Here is a 24,835-nt window from a genome sequence, read left to right on the forward strand (position 1 = left end):
AAGCTCCACTGCAACATGTTTCGTACTCGGTTAATAATGGACATATGCCTGGACATATGCCTGTAAAACATGTTATCGCACTATCTGCAGCTACGCTTTAAGGGATAGACCTTTCACGATAAGCTCCACTGCAACATGTTTCGTACTCGGTTACATGCCATCACATTCCACCACTTCTCATCACCTCGTTACACCAGTATGACTCTACATGTATTCCTTAAGAGTGGACACCTAGTTGAACATCCTGCCTTCGATCTTGCTGGTACGTACCTTTGTGATCACTGCGACGCAGCAGTTTTCATTCGGTGTTGATGGGTAAGTTAATGATTTGTTTTTGAGTATTTCTTGTGAAATGAAATACATACATCCCATATACAGTTGATCTCTAAATCTCCCGGACGCTCATTTTCTATCTCTCTGTTGAGCACATGTTGAGTTATTAGTAGCTAGTATTTTTTCTGTCATAACTGTTAACACAACACTTTCAAATGAACCTTCCTAGAGACTGAACTTCTGACCTTGCGTTCAAGGGTGTTCCTTGTGAATCCATACGATGTACTAACGACTGTTTTACTTTCTTGATTCCCAAGCTAGACGGATAGGCTATACGTCAGTAGACAGTTATAATTCGTTGTAGTGCCACTTAATATATAAAAGAGATAAGTGTACACTTATTAAACAGGATATTTCAAAAGGTTCCAGAGCAAGGTAGTTACTTAATTATTTTGTTTATTATCATATCAGAAACGTAGGTATTATGCACAGTTATGGCTACATTCCTTTTGGCCGAGACTTGATCACGTCCCGTGCATTTTCTGTTCCTTGACGAAATTCATCTTCTGTGCAGGAGCCTGGTCACAGTCGACATTGAAGCACGTAATCAACCGTCTGGTCTTCTTCACAGTCACACTGAATATCATCTTGATCCTTGTACCACTATCTTGCCAAAGTAACATCTGTCAGCTTCAAATATCAGTTTGTTCAGGGATTTCCAAGTCGTCAATTTCTCATCATAACCAGAAAGTAGAATTCGCGGATTTTTTCCAACCATGTTGACGGTAGATCATAGCCCTGCATACTCGCAACTTAGTTTTTCGATCAGTGGTTCTAAGGAAACTACTCCTCCGCTTCAGTCGCTGCGAGTGTGGCTCATCCCCAGACAGAGGATGTGTACTCTGCTGGTCCACTTTACACTTTCCTCACTTGAAGAGAAGATGGTGCTGTTCCTGCGAGATGGTAAATCCATTCGATAAGAGTGGATTTCAAACAACCTGTTATGATTCTGCAGGTGTCTCTGAGAGCTACGTATACATGTTTGGCATATGTTGAACTATACCAAGCAGGGAAATCACACTCTGCCGCAGATTAGCATAGTTCCAGTACAGAGTTTCAGGTTGGCTACCCCACTGTGATCTGGCCAGTTTCCGTGGAAGACTGTACCCGGTTGAAATTTTTACCTTGCAGTTCATGCAGTGGTTCTTGGATCTAAGAAGTCAGTTAAGTGTCGCTCCTACATAAAAGAGGGCCTCACAGTAAGCAAGTTCGACACTTGACCATTCCATCTGTAATTGGCGTCTAGTTTAACTGTTTCTAAAATGGAAGGCACACTCTTGTGTCTTTGTGGGATTTGGTTTAAGTTGGTTTGCGGTGTAGTATGTGGATAGTTGTTTAAACTAATTCTCTGCTGGTTCAGTATCCGTGCTCTGGGTGGCTAGAGCAAGGTCGTCGGCATCCAAGTGCTGTGGGTTGCTCATTCGTGTATATGTTGTACAAATTTTCTGTTGTCTCCGTTGGCTGCGATTTTCTTGAATGTCGACGAAGAACTTACGAGTCTGCAAAAAGTGTCGGTGAGCTTAGTTAGGCTAAAATTCTTGGTCAGGTTGTAGACCTTGGCTAGTAGTAGCTGGTGACAGACATTGTCATAAGCTACTGGAAAGCTGACAAATACCATTCCTGTCACCTAACCAGCTTCTAATCTATCTTCTATAAACTGTGAGTGACTCAACAGCCGTCTGGTACAGCTTTCTCCAGGCCGAAATGTAGATTGCTGAGATACAAGTAAAGGGTCAATTACAGCGATAGGCGATTTAAATTCAACGTTTCCACCAATTTTCAAAGGTGAAATAGTAGTATGAATAGTCTAAAATTGTTTGGATTATTTCCTCCTTTACATTATGTGTAAACAATTCATTATATTAAGATAGCTTGAATGAACACTCTTTTACTCGACGACTGTTACCACGAAGATCATCAAAATGATTTAAAAAAGCAATATTTTAAAAATCTGTTGCAGCTCGACAGTACAAGAGGGCTTTCTGAAATATAATCCTTCGAATTTTTCACGTGGAAATTCTTAAATTCTTGTAAATAAAACGACCGTTATTAACTTCATAAATATAGGTTTTTCGTGGCTTTTTTCGTCAACGTAGTCACCCTGACGACGAACACATTTCTACCAACGACAGAATAGGTTTTTGATACCGTCACTGCGAAACGTTTGACTTAGTTGACGCAACCACAACCTCATCTCTGCTTCTACCGCTTCATCACTGTCAAAGTGAGATCCTGGAAGGTCATCCTTATGTTTTGGAAACATGAAAATCGGATGGTTCCAAGTCGGGACTGTATGGAGGGCAAGCAATGGCAGTGAACCCAAGGTGTCAGATCTCTGCTGAGCTCGAGAGTGGTCTGGCATTGTCATGCTGAAGGAGAGGGCGCTCCAAGTGTAGACGAGCTCTTCGAATCTGAAACTCCATTACAGCACGCAGTTTCTCACGCATCTACATAGTTGCGTTACACATCGCTAATTTTCACGGTACAATTCGGAGTCCTTTCGGATCAGAGGAATGCAAATAAGTAGACGTGTAGAATAAGAAGTAGACTGTTAATAAAGCTTGTTTTGTTCAAAAAGTCTGAAGAGTTTTCAGAATAAAAACGTCAGAGGCATCGCTCTTCTGTACGCCCTCGTGTGTGTATTGCTCTGTCCATCACCCCCCCTCCCCCCCTTCCCACCTAATAACGTTTATGACCTGAAAATGTTACATGTTAAATTCCAGCCTTTTCCTTTGCATGATTAAAATCCAGCGATTTTTTGAAGCGGTAGCACCTCTTTTCTTGAATTTCATCGATTTATTGTGAGCACATATACCGAAACATCGTTCCAGTTCTGCTAAGTTACAGGAATACATATGTTCCTTTAGAATTGCGTATTTCCGACAACTCGTTGCTGTTGAAACACCTTCATTTCTTGGCACATGTCCTTTCTTGGTACGTAGAATTTCTTTATTGATCTCATCCGACATTATCACTATTAACTGGGTATAAGCACTATGGGACTTAAAATCTGAGGTCATCAGTACCCTAGACTTAGAACTACTTAAACCTAACTAACCTAAGGACATCACATACATACATGCCCGAGGCAGGATTCGAACCTGCGACCGTAGCAGCAGCACGGTTCCGGACTGAAGCGCGTAGAACGGCTAGGCCACAGCTGCCGGCCACTATTGACTCTTGGTGTTTATGATTCATCTCTTGTAATATGCAAATACATAATTTTATTTCGAATATATGAAAAAGTTTCTGCATGCGTTAGTCACTATATCTGCAAAAGCCACTAATGAAACATGGTGTTTACGCATCATACAAATGGTTCAAATGGCTCTGAGCACTATGCGACTTAACTTCTGAGGTCATCAGTCGCCTAGAACTTAGAACTAATTAAACCTAACTAACCTACGGACATCACATACATCCATGCCCGAGGCAGGATTCGAACCTGCGACCGTAGCGGTCGCTCGGTTCCAGACTGTAACGCCTAGAACCGCACGGCCACTCCGGCCGGCCACGTATCATACATTTCTGATTTGTCTTAAATTCTCGCTGCATGTCGAAGACATTCCTGAAACTTGGCTGATCTCCGTGGCTGTGTTTTGAATTATTTGAAGAAATACAACAGAGAGCCACTTTCTCCGTAGCTCTGTTTACGGCGAGACGCGATTCGGGTCTTCACAAAGCTTTAATTGGCTTAATACGTTTACATATACGTCAGTATAACGCTTACATGGCGGTGACAGGTCACGGGATTACGATATGCACATGTACATATTGGCGGCAGCATCGCGCACACAAAGTATAAAAGGGCAATGCATTGGCGCAGCTGTCATTTGTACTCAGGTGCTTCAGGTTTCCGACGTAATTATGGCCGCACGACGGGATTCAACACTTTCAATGCAGAGTGGTATTTGGAATTGGACTCCTGGGACTTTTGAAAATCATAAGGGAATTTAGTATTCCGAGATTCACAGTGTCAGAACTGTGCTGAGAACACAAAATTGTAGCCATTACCGCTGACCACGGACAACGCAGTGGCTTGTAAGTAGGCTGTTTAGGTTTTCTTATTGGTAACGCCACCTCTGTATGAAAATCACTGGCTGTGCTGTGTACAGTCTGTGGCTGCTTTGCATTGTTGTAATACTCGCCATTGTAGTGTTAGGCAGCTGGATGTTAACAGCGCGTAGCGTTGCGCAGTTGGAGGTGAGCCGCCAGCAGTGGTGGATGTGGGGAGAGAGAAGGCGGAGTTTTGTAATTTGTCATGAACTGCTATATATTTTATGACTAGTAAGGTAAATATATTGTTTGTTCTCTATTTAAATCTTTCATTTGCTAACTATGCCTATCAGTAGTTAGTGCCTTCCGTAGTTTGAATCTTTTATTTAGCTGGCAGTAGTGGCGCTCGCTGTATTGCAGTAGTTCGAGTAATGAAGATTTTTGTGAGGTAAGTGATTTGTGAAAGGTATAGTTTAATGTTACTCAGAGCCATTCTTTTGCAGGGATCTTTGATAGTCAGATTGCGTTGCGCTAAAAATATTGTGTGTCAGTTTAAGCACAGTCTTGTATAATTGTTCTTAGGGGACGTTTCATAGGCTGACGGCCTTCACTTAACGACCGAGAGCAGCGGCGTTGGCGTAGAGTTGTTATTGTTAGTTGACAAATAAACACTGCCTGAAGTAACCACAGAAATCAACGTGGGACGTACGACCCTTCTAGCCTACACTGCAGTGTTCCTAAGACTCCTTTTATTCAGTAGGATATGTGATGAATTCTGGACAACAGACCTTTTTACACAAAGTGGTACCCTGTGTCTCACTATTTCTGAGACGACACTAAATTTTATCCCAGGTGTTGTGTTTCTAGCTAGGAGTAAACTTCATCGATTAGTGTGACTCATCGCATTCTGCTGATAATTTCCATTTGCGTTTCAAATCAAAATCTACTTGTTTTGCATTTAGAGATTTCTTCTTACAAATGAAACATACTTACATTTCATTCAGATTTCTAGAGTAAATGTTAATAACCATCTGGGCAGAGCCACTGCAGCATCTGTAGAAATACTGCATTCGTTTTTCACAGTGCACATTTGACTGGTTTCTACATATGTTTAACGTGGCTGAATTTTTCGGACCCTCTGAAGTGTTGCAGTCCACCGCTGTGTTGTTGTGGGATATTATCGCATACGTTTTGTTGTTATAACTAGTAAGTTATGATGTTACTTTAAGCAATTGTTTTGAGAGATAACTCATATATTTCTGTTTCAGTATTAAACAGTGCCTCTATTAACATTCCAATCTTGTCAAAGTCAGGATGTCATACACTTCCTATTTTTGATATAAAGTAATTGTTTAGTTTTAGTAAAAACCTATTTCAGTTTTCTGAGGAGACATTAAATTTAAGATCCTAGCTTAATAATTCTTAACCTACCGGTCACAACTGACATAAGGTATTTTCTTGATCTACTGTGCTTAGATACTTTGAATACACATTAGTTGGTATGCATTAATTCATAGGAGATAATGGTATGCATAACTATGACAAAAGCCGGCCGTTGTGGCAGAGCGGTTCTAGGCGCTTCAGTCTAGAACCGCGCGACCGCTACGGTCGCAGGTTCGAATTCGGCCTCGAGCATGGATGGGTGTGATGTCCTTACGTCATTTAGGTTTAAGTAGTTCTATGCTCTAGGGGACTGATGACCTCAGATGTTAAGTCCCATAGTGCTCAGAGCCAGTTAAACCATTTGAACCAACTATGACAAAGAAAAACTACATTCGAGTGAGAATGACAAAATAATGACTCCATATGGAAATTTTCTCCAAAATATTGGCACATCATTTATATTTACACCTAGTAAAATTTAAAATGCAAGCTAAATGCGGAATAATGCAAATAAATACAGTATACAGATAACCGAGAGGTTTGTTAGCACCACACGGCCCATCCAAAAATGTTCCAACACTAATTTTATTCCTGGCGTACAAATATCGACAGTGCTGTGACTTTGATGCCAGCTTCAGGTAGCAGCTGTAAGCACTAGATGTGCATATATGCATTCGACTCTTTCGGTTGTGAGATGTAGTATTAGGTTGTGGGCGTGCGGCCATCATGTGTCAGCGCTCTTGTGGCACTAATCACAACTGACCAACATCTCTAAGTAAAGTGTCCTGACATTCTCCAGCATATTTTGAAGAAGAAATAAATGTGTGCAGAATTAGTCCCACACATCTCGACTACCGAACAAAACAATGACTCTTGGATATCTGAGGTTCGACCGAAATGCGAAACGCAGACAGTTCTATTTTTGCATCAACCCCAAATCAACAAAGTGCAGAAATTCATACGAAAGTTCAACGTTTTCACAACGTGACAGATTCGAGCCAGTGTGACCCAAGGGTTGAACAACGTTCCAAAGAAGGACTTTTCCGACAGTTTCTCAAGTTTTACGAACCGTTCAATGCATTTTACTCAAACGGGCGCAGACTACGAAGAACACCTGAAGCAATAAAACCACCCTCTTTGCTTTTCTCTAATTTGTATTAATCGGGTGTCAAAACGTTTTAGACCGGCTAGGTATTAATTTGGATCAAATATACACAGCGTCGTATGGTAATAATGTGCTATCCTCCCATGTGTCACTACGCTAGCAAATGACTGAATTGTTCTAAGATACAAAAAATTATTTCCACAGTAAGCTAATTTGTCAAAACACTTATACTTCCTGTTCTAATTTTGTCTGTAACTTGTAAGTCATTTTTTCCATTTCTTGTTCTTACTTTGTCTCTAACTTGGAAGACTATTTTTCCCTTTTTTTACATTATGGTAGTGTCAAACTTTTAAAAGCTGTAGAGCGTGTTTTGAGGAACAAATTAATCGAACGGTACGTAGCGGCCGAGTTACAGGTGTAAATGTCTGCCGCTAGGACACTCTTTTAGCAGCAAAAGTTGAGTTTGTATGCTAACAGAGAGCGAGCGGAAATTCTATTAGCGCGCCTAACGGTGTTTACAAAGTTACGTGAGAACAAATGCGCCCCCGCCTTTCACAACAACGCTGTTCCAGCATACAACGTAGCTCTTCCTCATCTCGTACCCAGAGGCAGTCCTAAGTCCTACCCGGGGGCTGAGGGGCTACACGGCAACATGGCCCCGGCTCCATAGAGCAGATTATTAATTTGTATTTCAAAGTTACTATGCGGATAATTTTAGGTTATAAATCAACATGGACAAAAGCTCTGTTCAGTGTGGCTGACGGGTTCCTAACCACGCGTGACACGTACGTGTAATTGGTCAGTCTTTAAAGCAATTCCAGTGATGTAAATATTCGTACGCTTTGTTGGATACAGCCACCAGTTTCGTGAGAGGGCAATTTAGAAAATCTTAATAAAGACAATCTCATCCTTACTAAATTATGTTTCGTCAACATCAGGTAATTCAGATGTCTTACATATGTAATGTTATGATTTAATTTTTTTTACATCCACCTGTGACAACCGTTTTTTTCTAATTATTAATTTACTGTTCTACCTGAGACAGAATTTCGTTTTACTGGAATCTTATTACTTTATAATTGTACGTAAGTGTTCGTGCTGTTTGCATTCATTTTCTCCATTGTTTGATTAACTTTATGCTGTCTATTACACTCGAATGTCATTTCTGTATCTGATTGCACCATTTTCATTTATGCCCGCATCTCGTGGTAGTGCGGTAGCGTTCTCGCTTCCCACGCCCGGGTTCCCGGGTTCGATTCCCGGCGGGGTCAGGGATTTTCTCTGCCTCGTGATGGCTGGGTGTTGTGTGCTGTCCTTAGGTTAGTTAGGTTTAATTAGTTCTAAGTTCTAGGGGACTGATGACCATAGATGTTAAGTCCCATAGTGCTCAGAGCCATTTGAACCATTTTCATTTATAAGGAATACAATATTCTATGGTCAATATACCGCATCTACACGTTCCAAGCAGAATATCTACGTGTCAACCTCTACCTTCGGTCGACTCCGACTGGACATTCTGGTGAGCACAGTATGGCATGTTCCGTGCACTCATTGCTCGGTGTGCTTCTGCCAGGCCATCAGTGGAGTTTGTGTGTGCCTCATGTTCCAGAATCTCCCATGAACGTTATGTAGACGATTAGGCTCAATGGGTCATGGTATCCCTACATTTATGTGAAAATTTTTACGAAGACCCTCGGCAGTGTGAGCTGTATAGCACGTGTAAGGTAATATAGCTTTTAACGAAATTTGTGTTGTGTTCAGTCACCTAATGATATTTGGTGAGCAATACCACTCGTGGCATAATTTGCGTACCTTAATGAAGCCGACATCGCAAGCTGAAGATGAAGAGGAAAGGAAAATACATGAGGATATTGAGTGGGTAATACAGTATACAAAATGAGATGAAAAGCTTATAGTCATGGGAGACTGTAATATTGTTGTAGGGGAAGAGCAGAATACAAGGTTAGAGGAGAATATGGGCTTGGGACAAGGAGTGAGGGAGAGGAAAGACTAACTGAGTTCTGTAATAAATTTCAGCTAGTAATAGCGAAAACTCGTTGAAGACTTACAAGAGGAGGCGGTATACTTGGAAAAGATCGGATGATGACATAAATAGGAAGTGCAGGAAAGCTAAGACGAAAAATGTTGCGAAATCAGAAAAGAAATACTGTCGGAAGGGCTGACTCAGCATATAGTAAAGGCAAAACAACCTTTGGTGACATCAAAAGCAACGGTTGTAGCATAAAGACTGCAACGGGAATTCCACTGTTCAATGCAGAGGAGAGAGCGGATAGGTGGAGAGAGTACATTGAAGGACTCGATGAAGGGGAAGATTTGTCTGAAACAGATTTAGAAGAGGTAGGGAATCCAGTATTAAATCAGAATTTACGAGAGCTATGGAGGACTTGAGATCAGATAAGTGAGAAGTGGTAGATAACATTCCATCATAATTTCTAAAGTCATTGGGGGATGTGGCAACGAAACGGCTATTCACGTTGGTGTGTAGGATGTATGAATTGGCGACATTTCATTTGACTTTCCGATAAACATCATCCACACAAGTCCGAAGACTGCAAGCGCTGACAAGTGCGAGAACTATAGCACAATCAGCTTACAGCTCCTGCATCCAAGTAGCTAACCAGGATAATATACAAAAGAATGGAAAATAAAATTGAGGATATGTTAAACGATGATCAGTTACGCTTTAGAAAATGTAAAGGCACCCGACAGGCAATTCTGAATTTGCGGTTGCTAATGGAAGCAGGACTAAAGAAAAATCAACACACGATCATAGGATTTGTCAACCAGGAAAAAGCATTCGACAATGTAAAATGGTGCAAGACATTCGAAAATTGGGGGCAAGCTATAGGGAGAGGCGGGTAGTATACAATATGCAGAACAGCAAGAGTGGACGACGAAGAACGAAATATTCTGATCAAAAAGGGTGTAGACCCGGATGTAGTCTTTCGCCCCTACTGTACAGTCTGTAGATCGAAGAAGCAATACTGAATATAAGAGAAAGCTTCAGGACTGGAATTAAAATTCATGGTGAAAGGGTATCAATGATACGATTCGCTGAAGACATTGCTATCCTGACTGAAAGTCTAAAAGAATTACATGATCTGCTGAATGGAATGAGTACAGAATACGAATTGAGAGTAAATCGCATAAAGACGAAAGTAATGAGAAGTAGCAGAAATGAGAACAGCGAAAAACTTAACATCAGGATTAGCAAAAAGGGCATTCCTTGTCGATACAACTCTAGTAGTATCAAACAAAGGCCTTAATCTCAGGAAGAAACTTCTGACAATGTTCGTCTGGAGCACAGCATTGCATGGTAGTGAAACATGGGCTGTGGGAAAACTGGAAGCGAAGACAATCTAAACGTTTGAGATGTGGTGCTACAGACGAATGTTGAAAATTAGTTGGACTGACAAGGTAAGGAAAGAGGTCGTCCTGCGCAGAATCGGAGAGGAAAGGAACACGTGGAAAACACTGTGAGGGAAAAGGGACAGGATGATACGGGATCTGTTAAGGTAGCAGGGAATGACTTCCATGGTACTAGAGGGAGCTCCAGGGGACAAAAACTGTAGAGGAAGACAGAGATAGGAATACATCCAGCAAATAATTGAGCACGTAGGTTGCAAGTGCTACTCTGAGTTGAAGAGGTTGGCACAGGAGAGGAATTCGCGGTGAGCCGCATCAAACCAGTCAGAAGACCGCTGACCTCAAAAAAAGCCTAGGTGGTTCTTATCAACATTAAAGGGCACGGAATGCATTTTTGAACTGGTGAACCTACACCAGACTACGTTCTTTCTACAAAACCTACACATAAATGCATAAATGAACAAATTCGTCGTAACTTCGTTACCCACGACTTTAGTTTATGCAGAATAGGTTTATTTTTCTGTCTGTCTATCTCTGTTTATTTATTTGAATGTCATCTATGTTTCATAGTACCCTGTCGCAATGGAACTATCAGTTTACTATATAACACTGAGTGAGCTAATAACTCTATTACGACACCTTACACTCATGTGAAGACGTTTCCCGAAATCGGTAATTTTCAAATAAAGAACACCGATCGAGAAGTAGAAAAAATAAGCCTATGGTTTACATAATTGGAAAATATAGATTTAGAAGGCCTCAGATAGCATTGCTAATACCCACAAAATCAGCTGAGTAGCAGCTTAGAACCAGTATTAATCAAAACAATCTCACTAATAAAACTGGACTTCATGACTGCGCAACCCCGTGATACATACGGTATCATTAATTTTCAAATTTATCGACACCCTTGACATTTATCACAAATCCCTTCACATTAGCTCACAGTGGCAAATATATTTCGAAACAAAAAATTGTGAAAACTTGCCTGAGCTTGACATTATCGCAAAGTAATCTAACCAACCTGTCTTTCATTTGTGTTGGACACTATCGATACTGAAGATAGTGACTTCGTCAACAAAGTTACGAATACTAAAGCAAGGCAATATTGAACCTACGACTTATCTTAGATTAAAGAAAGCTGAAGCTTCATTTGTAGAATTTGTAGATTTAGAGAAAGCTATTGCCATTGTTGGCGGGAATGCGAGCTTCTGAAGGTTCCAGTGATAAAATGCAAGGGCGAAAGGTTATCTATAACTTGCACAGCAACCATGCTACAGCTGTAAGTGTTGAAGAATAAGAAAGGGAAGATGTGATTGAGAAGGGATTGAGACGGGGTGTAGCTTTTTGCCGATATTAATCAACATGTATACCGAGCAAAAAAAAAAAAAAAAAAAAAAAAAAAAAAAAAAGGTTCAAATGGCTCTGGGACTTAACTTCTGAGGTCATCAGTCCCCTACAACTTAGAACTACTTAAACCTAACTAACCTAAGGACATCACACACATCCATGCCTGAGGCAGGATTCGAACCTGCGACTGTAGCGGTCACGCGGCTCCAGACTGTAGCTCCTAGAACCGCTCGGCCACTCCAGCCGGCAAGCAGCAAAAGAGCAAAGGGGAGTTTGGGAGAGAGGATTTAAATGCCGAGAGAAGAAATTAAATGTGAGTTGTTTGCCGATGAGATACTAGTTGTTAGGGACAGCGACTTGGAAGAGCAGTTAATCGGAATGGCCAGTTAGTTTTAGTTTTCGTTCCATAGACCCGGAAATGAGATGATCCTCGTGGGTCAGAAAGTATAACATAAAAATCATGAATCATTTGTATATAATACTCACTACCCTGATCATTTGTCAGGAGACTGACAAAATAAGTGAATACATTACGCTAAACTGGAACTGCTAATATTTACAGAGTTAATGTACTGTCAGAATGAAACATAGCTATACACTTTTAATAAATGTATCATACAGGAAATACCTAATCTTGATTGTTGTGACCAAGTGCTGTCAAAACTGAAATAAAACAGAATTTTTTTAAGATAGTGTAACAGTCCCTCTTCAGATATTGATCCATAGAGTAAAAAGAGTTACCTATTAAAAATACTTTCCAACTCTGTTTAAGCAGTGTTTCATCTGAAACCAAGCTTTTAACGGTTGCTGGCAGTTATTGAAAATGGAAGGAAAAGATTATAATATTAACACCAACGAAAATAAAGCAAGGGCAATAGAACAGATTTTGACTAGGAATGACACTGAAAGTAGTACCCCTTCTTCAGGCCACGAGTGGCCCACCGGTACCATCCGACCGCCGCGTCATCCTCATTGGAGGATGCGGATATGAGGGGCGTGGGGTCAGCAAAGCGCTCTCCCGGTCGTTATGATGGTATTCTTGACCGAAGCCGCTACTATTCGGTAGAGTAGCTCCTCAATTGGCATCACGAGGCTGAGTGCACCCCGAAAAATGGCAACAGCGCATGGCGACCTGGATGGTCACCCATCCAAGTGCCGGCCTCGCCCGACAGCGCTTAACTTCGGTGATCTCACGGGAACCGGTGTATCCAATGCGGCAAGGCCGCTGCCATTAAATGTAGGAAATGAGTGAATGGTGAACAATTCAGATAAGAAGAGAATACTCACTTTTGAAATCAGATGCTGTAGAAGAATGCTGAAGGTAAAGTGGCCAGATCGAATAACTGAATCGAATTGAGGAAACAAGAAACTTGTGACGGAACTATAGTGAAAAAATGTATCGGCTGACAGAATACATCAAGGATTCTCAGTTTGGTGATGGAGGGAAGCGTAGTGGAAAAATTATAGACGGAGGTCAAGGAATGAATGTAGTAAGCTTGTTAAAATCTGCAATATTACTGCAGTAATGATAAGGCTTTCAGGAGACAGACCAGCTGGGAGAGCTACACCTAACCAGTGTTCGGACTGAAGACCACAAAAAAACACTCGCGTGAATGTAATTTAAGGTCTATACAATGTGTTTTTACGCAAATTCTAACACAAAATCATACTTCTGAAATGGAACAGTTTCCTTACATTACGAACCTCGAATTATAGAAAACGAATAAATAATTAGTTGCCTGCTAATGAAAAGAACTTTTCAGATGATGACAGTTAGTTCATGGAAAGGTCAGAAAAATTTGACGGATTTTCATTATATCTACTTTATAGTGATACCCACACACAAGAATCAAAGCATACACTCGTCTTAACATGGTAGGATTACAAAGGATATATGTGTTCTTATAATAATGAGAATACTACACATTAAAACTGCGATATATGAACGAAAACATTGCCACCTAGAGTTCCAAAATGTATAAACTTGTAAAACAGATTACAAAATAATCGCATTATTAAATTAAAATATTTTGGAATGTAGTTTCGCACTCTGCATAGACCAGTAATTTACTCCCTCAGTCACGTTGGTTGCCGTGTAGCCAATGGGAGCTCCGCCAGCCCAGAAACGTCATATGAAATGAGACATGACCATGCCAATAGCAGCAGAGCACAACGCAGTGCTCACAATGTCACACAAACAGCTCTCACAATTACAACTAAAATGGAAGATTAGAATGAAGTATGAAGTAAGATGGGATCAAAAAAGATCAACCGAAAAAAAACTGAAAAGCGTAGCCCTTATTAGTATTTACTCGTGAGGAGAATGGGGAAAGATCATAGCCAGGGAGAATTAGGGAATGCCTGATCCAAGAGAAAGGAAAGAGACTACGAGATGACTGGGAGAGTCTGGGTCTCCTTTCCGAAGACTGATTTCATGAAGCTCTACCCGCTAGCCTACCCAGAGTGAACCTGTTCATATCTCCATATCTGCTTCATCCCGCACACATTTCATCTTTCTTATTGTATTTTAGCCTCGGTCTCTCTCTACAATCTTTCCATTCACTCTTCATTCCATAACGAAATTAAAGATTACTATGTGTCCATTGTCGGTCAGTGGTGGGAGAGGGGGAAAGCGGGGAGGGAGAAATCAAAGGAACGCGAAGAAAATAATGAAACCAGCTGCATCGGGACTTTATGTAGAATCAGGGACGACGAGTTAAAATGTGTGCCGGTCCAGGATTCGAACCAGGAATCTCCTCCTTACTAAGCAGTTGCGTTTGCCACTATGCCATACACACACAATGCCCATCGGAAATGCGCGGACTATCTCGACACGGTGCCAGGCCGACTCACACTCCAGCCTAGTGCCACTTATCTGTACTCCCTGTTCATGTCCTCCGTGATCGCTGATTTTAGATACTCATTGGGAGTCGAACGTAACAACAACACGCTCTACCAGTCATCTCGTTGGCTCCTTCTTTTCTCTTGGATGAGGCATTCCCATATTCTTCCGGGCTATGATCTTGCCCCATTCTCCTCATGTGTAAGTACTAGTAAAGACAATGCCTTTTTGCACTGAAAGTTGTGGATACATTTTCCATCAAGGCGTATCAGTTATCTACATCTACATCTACATTGATACTCCGCAAGCCACCCAACGGTGTGTGGCGGAGGGCACTTTACGTGACACTGTCATTACCTCCCCTTCCTGTTCCAGTCGCGTATGGTTCGCGGGAAGAACGATTGTCTGAAAGCCTCCGTGCGCGCTCTAATCTCTCTAATTTTACAGGGAGGTCGGAAATAGCCGTTACAAACTGCTAGGACTTGTAGTGGGGAGTGAGTACATAATATTTTGAACGGGAACCCATGTTCAGGAACGTACCATTTCCGTGCTACAACCATTTGAAAACGTGTTGCTAAACGACCATTTTTACAAGTAGTTGTCTCGGCGTGATCCAGTCAATCACTTGTTTTACAGCTCCACTCATTAATAGACAATGAGACCGCTCGTGTACTTGTTGACGGGGTCTCATCAACGTGATGCACTAACGCCTCTTCCAGTTTGGGTGTCAGGGGCCTCCCTGGAGCGCCACAGTCACACCTGCTGCTGGCGAAGATACCCTTTCGCGGAACCGCTACGTGATTGTGGGGAAAAGGGTACGCGATGTAGTCTGAAGTTGTAGAGAACTACCTTGATAAAGGTGATGAGCATCTCTTCCATTGCCGTGAGCTTTGCCATTCAGGAAGATCATATCAGTGTTTTCTGCAAACTTGTACTCATCCATGTTGCTCCGACACCGACAGACGCGTGAATGAGACTCAACTAGGTCAGTGAGGTAGGATAGGATGTCAAATGACGTCAGCCGATCTGACTTACGCACCCCTCACTATAACTATCCTGTTGAAAACCTACCTAGCAAACATGAGTTCAAACGTCTGTAGCACGAAAGCGGTACGTTTCCGGACATGTCTCCCTATTCAAAATATTACGTACTCATTCCCCTCTACAAGCCTTAAAAGTTTGTAACGAGAATTTCCGACCACCCTGTATGAATGCGTGGTGTTCAAACAAAAATCATTCAGTGTCTCAGGTTGTGTCCTGTCGTCCGATACCTTCTTTTAGTCACGCTGTGGCACGAATTCCCATTTTCCTCTGTTCTATTCAGTATCTCTTTCTTACGTGTTTGTTCCATCCATCTAATCTTCATTATTATTCTGTAGCACCAACTTTCAAGAGCTTCTATTCTCTTGTTGAATGAAGTTCTTATCATCCAAATTTTACTTCCATATAAGGCTAAACTTCAGAAATGACTTCTCAACACTGAAATTTAGTTATGTGCAAACCAATTTCTATTTTTAGTATTTTTTTCTTCGTATTCTCCAAGTCGTAACCTCTCTGTTTCAGTCATATTTAGTTGTTTTCCTGTCCAGATATCGAAACTCATCTAAGAATCTTAACGTCTCATCAAATTCCATCAGCATCGTTTGATTTAAATTGATTACTTTACAATACTCATGTTCAACTTTCATCGATGTTGGTCTTATTACCTTTTTACAGTATCCATGACATTTAACTAGTCTTACAACTCCTTTGCCGCTCTGGCAAAAATAAAATGTGTTGTGTCTAGACAAGACAGCCTAGACACAATGAGAGGAAGCCGAAAGGCACGCGCTAAGCTAAAGCAGGATGGCGTGAGGTCTGAAACAGGATACGTAATGAATGCTATAAAGAAAAGTACGTAGCTTCTGGAATACTTAACTTTAATCCATCCTTTTGGTACATCTGGAGATTGTGGCGATACAAGTGAGACTCTTTAGATACATGCAATGTTACTAATGGCGCCCTGCTAGGTCGTAGCCATTGACTTAGCTGAAGGCTATTCTAACTATCTGCTCTGCAAATGAGCGAAGCTTCGTCAGTGTGCATCGCTAGCTACGTCGTCCGTACAACTGGGGCGAGTGCTAGTCCGTATCTCGAGACCTGCCTTGTGGTGGCGCTCGGTCTGCGATCACACAGTGGCGACACGCGGGTCCGACATGTACTAATGGACCGCGGCCGATTTAAAACTACCACCAAGCAAGTGTGGTGTCTGGCGGTGACACCACATTCCTCCCCCGCAAATCGGCGAACGGTCGTGTTATAAGGCTTCCGCCCGCCGTGGGGAGGACCCCATGTTGACGTATGCGATGAGGTGGGGAGCCTAACAACATGCGAGGCTGTGCCACCCGCACCCGGCCATTCGGTCCGAGGGGAGCTAGGAAACGCCTGAAAACCTACTCCAGGGTGCACGTCAACATGCGGTGTATGCGCCCGTAAAGAGACAGGAGGGGCCGAAGGGTCGACCTCCATTGCGTCGGGGTACCCGACGCGCGAAGACGTCATGTGGTCCGGAGCGGGCAAGAGTTCCATGGCGGAGGACAGCTGGTCACGGGAAGCGATCGGCGGCGCGTGACCCAGGGAGGCGCTTGGCGGCTGCAGCGAGGCGTCCACTGCGGGCTGCGCCGGCGGGAGAACAGGCGGCGGCGGCGGCGGCTGCGGCGGCGCGTCGCCATGGGGCAAAATGGAAGGCATCGTCGGTAACACCTGGGGATGAGGCGAGCCAGTAGATGGGTACCCAGGGCGCTGACCGGACGGCACCGTCGCTGAAAGCAGACAGGGAGCGGCAGAACCCGTGCGACGACAGAGGTGCAGCTGATTGAGATGCCGACGCACCTCACCAGAAGCCCCCAAAACCAAATACATCGCGCGGCCGAGGCAGCGAAGAATGCGCCCTGCGAGCCAACGCCGTGAACCTCGATAGTTGCGATAGAATACAACGTCGCCTGGAGCAAAAGCAGAAGTCCGCCGCTGCACAGGAAGCTGATGCGGCGGGTGCAGCAAAGACATCTAGGTTCGATGAGGACGACCGTGGAGCAACTCAGCCGGCGAGCGACCATCTCGGGGCTGAGAGCGATACGATGACAAAAAGAGCAACAACGCGTCCTCCCGAGAATGCGACTCTTTCAACTTCAACATCTGTGACTTGAAAGTCCGGACCAATCGTTCAGCGGCACCGTTTGACTGAGGCGAAAACGGCGCGGATGTCAGATGTTGAATACCATTGGCCTGGCAGAGTGACATGAATTGTGGGCCATTGTCGGAAACAATAGTCTGCGGAAGACCTTCAATGCAAAAGATAGCAGACAACACTTGGATGGTGGCAGATGACGTCGTGGAAGACATCCGGACAACAAAAGGAAAATTACTGAAGGCATCTACCAGAACCAACCATCGAGCATTCCAGAATGGACCAGCAAAATCGATGTGCAAGCGTTGCCAAGGGGAAGTGGCTTGTGGCCATGCAAAGACTTTCCGCGGCGGTGCGGATTGTTGTTCGGCACACCCCATGCAAGAAGAACACATATTCGTAATCGCAGCATCGATTCCGAACCAAGTACATTGCTGACGAGCAAGTTGTTTCGTTCGCACTATACCCCAATGTCCTTGGTGAAGAAGCCGTAAAACAGAGGACTGTAACGAACGTGGGACCACAACTCGGGACTGATCATTATCAGAACGCAACAACAAAACACCACGTCGAACAAAAAGTCGCTCCTTGTGAGCAAAAAATCGGCGAACCAACGGATCCTCGATCCGAGACTTTGACAAAGGCCATTGCGTAGCAACAAAACGCAAAACGGTAGCGAGGACAGGGTCAGCAGCTGTGGCTGTAGCTACACGACGAAAATCAATCGGAAGCGATTCGACCACGTCATCAGTTTCTGCATCAATGAACATGCAAACAAGTTCAGAAGAATCGGATGCTCTATCCTCAGCAACAGGCAAACGGGACAACGCATCGGCGTTTCCGTGCTTAGCAGTGGACCGATACAAGATATCGTAGCGGTACTGCGAGAGGAAAATAGACCAGCGTATGAATTTCTGCGCTGTACGCGGAGGTTCAGGCTTGTTCGGATGAAAAAGCGACGTCAAAGGTTTGCGGTCTGTGCTGATGGTAAAGTGACAACCATACAAGAAATCATGGAACTTAGTAACACCAAACACGAGAGCCAAAGCTTCTTTCTCTATCTGTGAATAATTTCTTTGCGCAGACGAGAGCAATTTGGACGCAAAGGCAATAGGGCGATCATGCGATCCATCTCTGTGCGCAAGCACAGCACCGATCCCGAAATCCGATGCATCTACCATCAACAAAAGGGGTTTCTGGGGATAGAATGGCGTAAGGCAAGTATTTGAAAGCAACGACGATTTCAACTGGCGAAAGGCGCGTTCGCATTCCGTCGTCCAGAAGAACGGAACACCCTTACGGCGTCAGCTATGAAACGGAGCTGAAATGGAAGAGGCACGCGGGATATACCTGTGGTAGTAATTAATTTTTCCCAGCACACTCTGTAGCTGCTTCAAATTCCGCGGCGAAGGCAAGTCTTGTGTGGCACGGAGGTGCTCTGGACTGGGATGTATGCCTTGGGCATTGATGACATGTCCCAGGTATGGTAAGTAATGAGAAAAAACACACATTTGTCCTTCCGCAAGCGAAGACCATTTTGTAGCAACACTTGAAATAATGTTCGTTGGTGCGCTAAATGCTCATCTGCTGTCTTTCCGGAGATCACAATATCGTCCAGATAGTTCGCTGCAGTAGGGACCGACGCACAAACAGTTTGTAAATATTGCTGAAACAATGCAGGGGCAGATGCACACCCGAATGGCATTCTTTTGAATCGGTACAAACCTAGATGCGTGTTAACCACCAAGACGCGCTGGGATTCAGCGTCCACTGGGAGTTGCAAGTACGCATCCGCTAGGTCCAACTTCGAAAAATATTTACCCGGGCACAGTTTAGCAAAAAGATCTTCCGGGTGGGGTAAGGGAAAAGTTGCAATCACTAGTTGTGGATTCACTGTTGCCTTGAAGTCCACGCAAAGTCTCAGTTTTCCGGAAGGTTTTGGCAAAATTACTAAGGGTGAGTCCCAGAGAGAAGCCTTCACACGTTGAATTACTCCTTGTGATTCTAAATCGTTTAATGTTCTTGCGACCTCATCACGCAATGCGTGAGGAACATTGCGCGCTCTGAAAAATTTCGGTTGCACGGTGACTTTCAGTTCCAAATGTGCTTCATAGTTCTGAGCGCAACCTAAGCCCGGTGCAAAAATGTCTGCAAATTCTTCACACAGACGAGAAACACTGTCTGAAGGCACAGTCTGATTCACTGATAGGACCTGATTTACTATAGACAAGTTAATCAATTGAAATAAATCTAAACCAAACAAGTTCACTGCAGAAGAAGAACGAAGAACGTAAAATGACACAAGTTCTGTTTGTCCCTTATATGTTGCAAGAAGGCTGCACTGTCCTAACACAGGGATATTCTGACCTGAATAACTATTTAACTTAACATTTGCTGCACGCAACGGAGGTTTGCCCAGTTGTTTGTACGTGTCATGATTGAGCAATGAAACTGCAGCTCCGGTATCGAGCTGGAATGGTATGACCTTGCCATTTAAGTCCAAAGCTACAAAAAGTTTATTGTCCTGCTGACGACAAGAGCGACTGTCTCGTGCAATTTGAACTGATACAGGTACAGCATCACTTGCTAATTGACGTGATTTCCGGCGACGTCGACGCACACATTGTGTGGGACGAACATAGTCACTGTTAGAGACAGTGGCACTGGACGAAGTGGAATTAACTACATGAATGTCCATGGGTGAAGGTCCACGAGCCTGAGTGTCCTTGGTTCGATTCCGGCGCGAAGCAAAGGGCCTGGAATGATTAAGAGTGTCTGATCTGAGCTTTTTCTGGCAAACACTTTGAACATGTCCTTTTGTATTACAGTAAAAACAAATAGCTTGGCGTGACGGGCAATTGTCACGCAAATGTCTAGTTGCACACCGCGGGCATGATTTCACTGCATTTGTATGCTGGCGTGGCACACCTGGTTTAGAGCGTGGCGACAGCTGCGCGGACGTGCGCGAGGGCAGTTTACCGATCCGTGCAGCGCGCCCGGCGGGCCGGTTAATGTTACACACGGCTGGCGAAGTTGCAAATGATTCCTGAGCAAAGTCAAGCGTGTCTTGTCTATCCAATATGTCTATCACTTGTTGAAGGGAGGGATTGACTAATTTTAAAATCTGTTCCCGTATGCGAATATCAGAAACGTTCTGCACTATTGCATCATGTACCATAGTATCTGAATAAGGGAGTCCACATTCACACTCAAAAGCACAATGCCTTGTAAGGCCTTGCAATGTTGCAACCCACTCCCTATTAGTTTGACCGGCCGTACGTTTTGTACGAAAGAAAGTATACCTTTTTGCAACTACATTAACTGTTTCCTTGAAATAGGCATCTAAAGCAGACAAAATTTCTTCGTGGGACAGAGTTGCTACGTCGCGTCGGGGAAATAATTTCACTATCACACGGTACGTTTGCACCCCTACACACGCCAATAAATGAGGCTGCCGCTCGTTACCTTGAATTCTGTAGGCGGCGAGAAGAAATCCAAACTGGCGTGGCCACTCCGTCCATGTTTCCTCAGCTGGGTCAAATTGCCGGAACGTGGGTGCAACAGCATGTTGTGGCTGCAGTAGCGGTGAAGCGGCGGCGGCCGCATCGTTTTGCAGTGCACGTTGACCCTGGACGAGCTGTCCAAGGGCATCCAATAACGCCTGCGTCTGCTGATTCTGCAAGCGATATAATTCGGACAGTACATCTGGCGAAGCCATGACACAATTAAATTAGAGCAATACGAACGCGAAATCCTCTTTTAAGCCTCGTCGCCAAAAATGTTGTGTCTAGACAAGACAGCCTAGACACAATGAGAGGAAGCCGAAAGGCACGCGCTAAGCTAAAGCAGGATGGCGTGAGGTCTGAAACAGGATACGTAATGAATGCTATAAAGAAAAGTACGTAGCTTCTGGAATACTTAACTTTAATCCATCCTTTTGGTACATCTGGAGATTGTGGCGATACAAGTGAGACTCTTTAGATACATGCAATGTTACTAATGGCGCCCTGCTAGGTCGTAGCCATTGACTTAGCTGAAGGCTATTCTAACTATCTGCTCTGCAAATGAGCGAAGCTTCGTCAGTGTGCATCGCTAGCTACGTCGTCCGTACAACTGGGGCGAGTGCTAGTCCGTATCTCGAGACCTGCCTTGTGGTGGCGCTCGGTCTGCGATCACACAGTGGCGACACGCGGGTCCGACATGTACTAATGGACCGCGGCCGATTTAAAACTACCACCTAGCAAGTGTGGTGTCTGGCGGTGACACCACATTCCTCCCCCGCAAATCGGCGAACGGTCGTGTTATAAGGCTTCCGCCCGCCGTGGGGAGGACCCCATGTTGACGTATGCGATGAGGTGGGGAGCCTAACAACATGCGAGGCTGTGCCACCCGCACCCGGCCATTCGGTCCGAGGGGAGCTAGGAAACGCCTGAAAACCTACTCCAGGGTGCACGTCAACATGCGGTGTATGCGCCCGTAAAGAGACAGGAGGGGCCGAAGGGTCGACCTCCATTGCGTCGGGGTACCCGACGCGCGAAGACGTCATGTGGTCCGGAGCGGGCAAGAGTTCCATGGCGGAGGACAGCTGGTCACGGGAAGCGATCGGCGGCGCGTGACCCAGGGAGGCGCTTGGCGGCTGCAGCGAGGCGTCCACTGCGGGCTGCACCGGCGGGAGAACAGGCGGCGGCGGCGGCGGCTGCGGTGGCGCGTCGCCATGGGGCAAAATGGAAGGCATCGTCGGTAACACCTGGGGATGAGGCGAGCCAGTAGATGGGTACCCCGGGCGCTGACCGGACGGCACCGTCGCTGAAAGCAGACAGGGAGCGGCAGAACCCGTGCGACGACAGAGGTGCAGCTGATTGAGATGCCGACGCACCTCACCAGAAGCCCCCAAAACCAAATACATCGCGCGGCCGAGGCAGCGAAGAATGCGCCCTGCGAGCCAACGCCGTGAACCTCGATAGTTGCGATGGAATACAACGTCGCCTGGAGCAAAAGCAGAAGTCTGCCGCTGCACAGGAAGCTGATGCGGCGGGTGCAGCAAAGACATCTAGGTTCGATGAGGACGACCGTGGAGCAACTCAGCCGGCGAGCGACCATCTCGGGGCTGAGAGCGATACGATGACAAAAAGAGCAACAACGCGTCCTCCCGAGAATGCGACTCTTTCAACTTCAACATCTGTGACTTGAAAGTCCGGACCAATCGTTCAGCGGCACCGTTTGACTGAGGCGAAAACGGCGCGGATGTCAGATGTTGAATACCATTGGCCTGGCAGAGTGACATGAATTGTGGGCCATTGTCGGAAACAATAGTCTGCGGAAGACCTACAATGCAAAAGATAGCAGACAACACTTGGATGGTGGCAGATGACGTCGTGGAAGACATCCGGACAACAAAAGGAAAATTACTGAAGGCATCTACCAGAACCAACCATCGAGCATTCCAGAATGGACCAGCAAAATCGATGTGCAAGCGTTGCCAAGGGGAAGTGGCTTGTGGCCATGCAAAGACTTTCCGCGGCGGTGCGGATTGTTGTTCGGCACACCCCATGCAAGAAGAACACATATTCGTAATCGCAGCATCGATTCCGAACCAAGTACATTGCTGACGAGCAAGTTGTTTCGTTCGCACTATACCCCAATGTCCTTGGTGAAGAAGCCGTAAAACAGAGGACTGTAACGAACGTGGGACCACAACTCGGGACTGATCATTATCAGAACGCAACAACAAAACACCACGTCGAACAAAAAGTCGCTCCTTGTGAGCAAAAAATCGGCGAACCAACGGATCCTCGATCCGAGACTTTGACAAAGGCCATTGCGTAGCAACAAAACGCAAAACGGTAGCGAGGACAGGGTCAGCAGCTGTGGCTGTAGCTACACGACGAAAATCAATCGGAAGCGATTCGACCACGTCATCAGTTTCTGCATCAATGAACATGCAAACAAGTTCAGAAGAATCGGATGCTCTATCCTCAGCAACAGGCAAACGGGACAACGCATCGGCGTTTCCGTGCTTAGCAGTGGACCGATACAAGATATCGTAGCGGTACTGCGAGAGGAAAATAGACCAGCGTATGAATTTCTGCGCTGTACGCGGAGGTTCAGGCTTGTTCGGATGAAAAAGCGACGTCAAAGGTTTGCGGTCTGTGCTGATGGTAAAGTGACAACCATACAAGAAATCATGGAACTTAGTAACACCAAACACGAGAGCCAAAGCTTCTTTCTCTATCTGTGAATAATTTCTTTGCGCAGACGAGAGCAATTTGGACGCAAAGGCAATAGGGCGATCATGCGATCCATCTCTGTGCGCAAGCACAGCACCGATCCCGAAATCCGATGCATCTACCATCAACAAAAGGGGTTTCTGGGGATAGAATGGCGTAAGGCAAGTATTTGAAAGCAACGACGATTTCAACTGGCGAAAGGCGCGTTCGCATTCCGTCGTCCAGAAGAACGGAACACCCTTACGGCGTCAGCTATGAAACGGAGCTGAAATGGAAGAGGCACGCGGGATATACCTGTGATAGTAATTAATTTTTCCCAGCACACTCTGTAGCTGCTTCAAATTCCGCGGCGAAGGCAAGTCTTGTATGGCACGGAGGTGCTCTGGACTGGGATGTATGCCTTGGGCATTGATGACATGTCCCAGGTATGGTAAGTAATGAGAAAAAACACACATTTGTCCTTCCGCAAGCGAAGACCATTTTGTCGCAACACTTGAAATAATGTTCGTTGGTGCGCTAAATGCTCATCTGCTGTCTTTCCGGAGATCACAATATCGTCCAGATAGTTCGCTGCAGTAGGGACCGACGCACAAACAGTTTGTAAATATTGCTGAAACAATGCAGGGGCAGATGCACACCCGAATGGCATTCTTTTGAATCGGTACAAACCTAGATGCGTGTTAACCACCAAGACGCGCTGGGATTCAGCGTCCACTGGGAGTTGCAAGTACGCATCCGCTAGGTCCAACTTCGAAAAATATTTACCCGGGCACAGTTTAGCAAAAAGATCTTCCGGGTGGGGTAAGGGAAAAGTTGCAATCACTAGTTGTGGATTCACTGTTGCCTTGAAGTCCACGCAAAGTCTCAGTTTTCCGGAAGGTTTTGGCAAAATTACTAAGGGTGAGTCCCAGAGAGAAGCCTTCACACGTTGAATTACTCCTTGTGATTCTAAATCGTTTAATGTTCTTGCGACCTCATCACACAATGCGTGAGGAACATTGCGCGCTCTGAAAAATTTCGGTTGCACGGTGACTTTCAGTTCCAAA

General features: G+C 44.7%; 1 pseudogene; it reads right to left on the reverse strand.

Annotated features, from left to right (window-relative positions):
• Positions 1-12,666: 12,666 nt before the first annotated feature.
• Positions 12,667-12,784, reverse strand: LOC124607610 (annotated as a pseudogene).
• Between the last annotated feature and the right edge of the window lie 12,051 nt (positions 12,785-24,835).

Source organism: Schistocerca americana, chromosome 3 (assembly GCF_021461395.2).
Source record: "Schistocerca americana isolate TAMUIC-IGC-003095 chromosome 3, iqSchAmer2.1, whole genome shotgun sequence".
Lineage (NCBI taxonomy): Eukaryota > Metazoa > Arthropoda > Insecta > Orthoptera > Acrididae > Schistocerca > Schistocerca americana.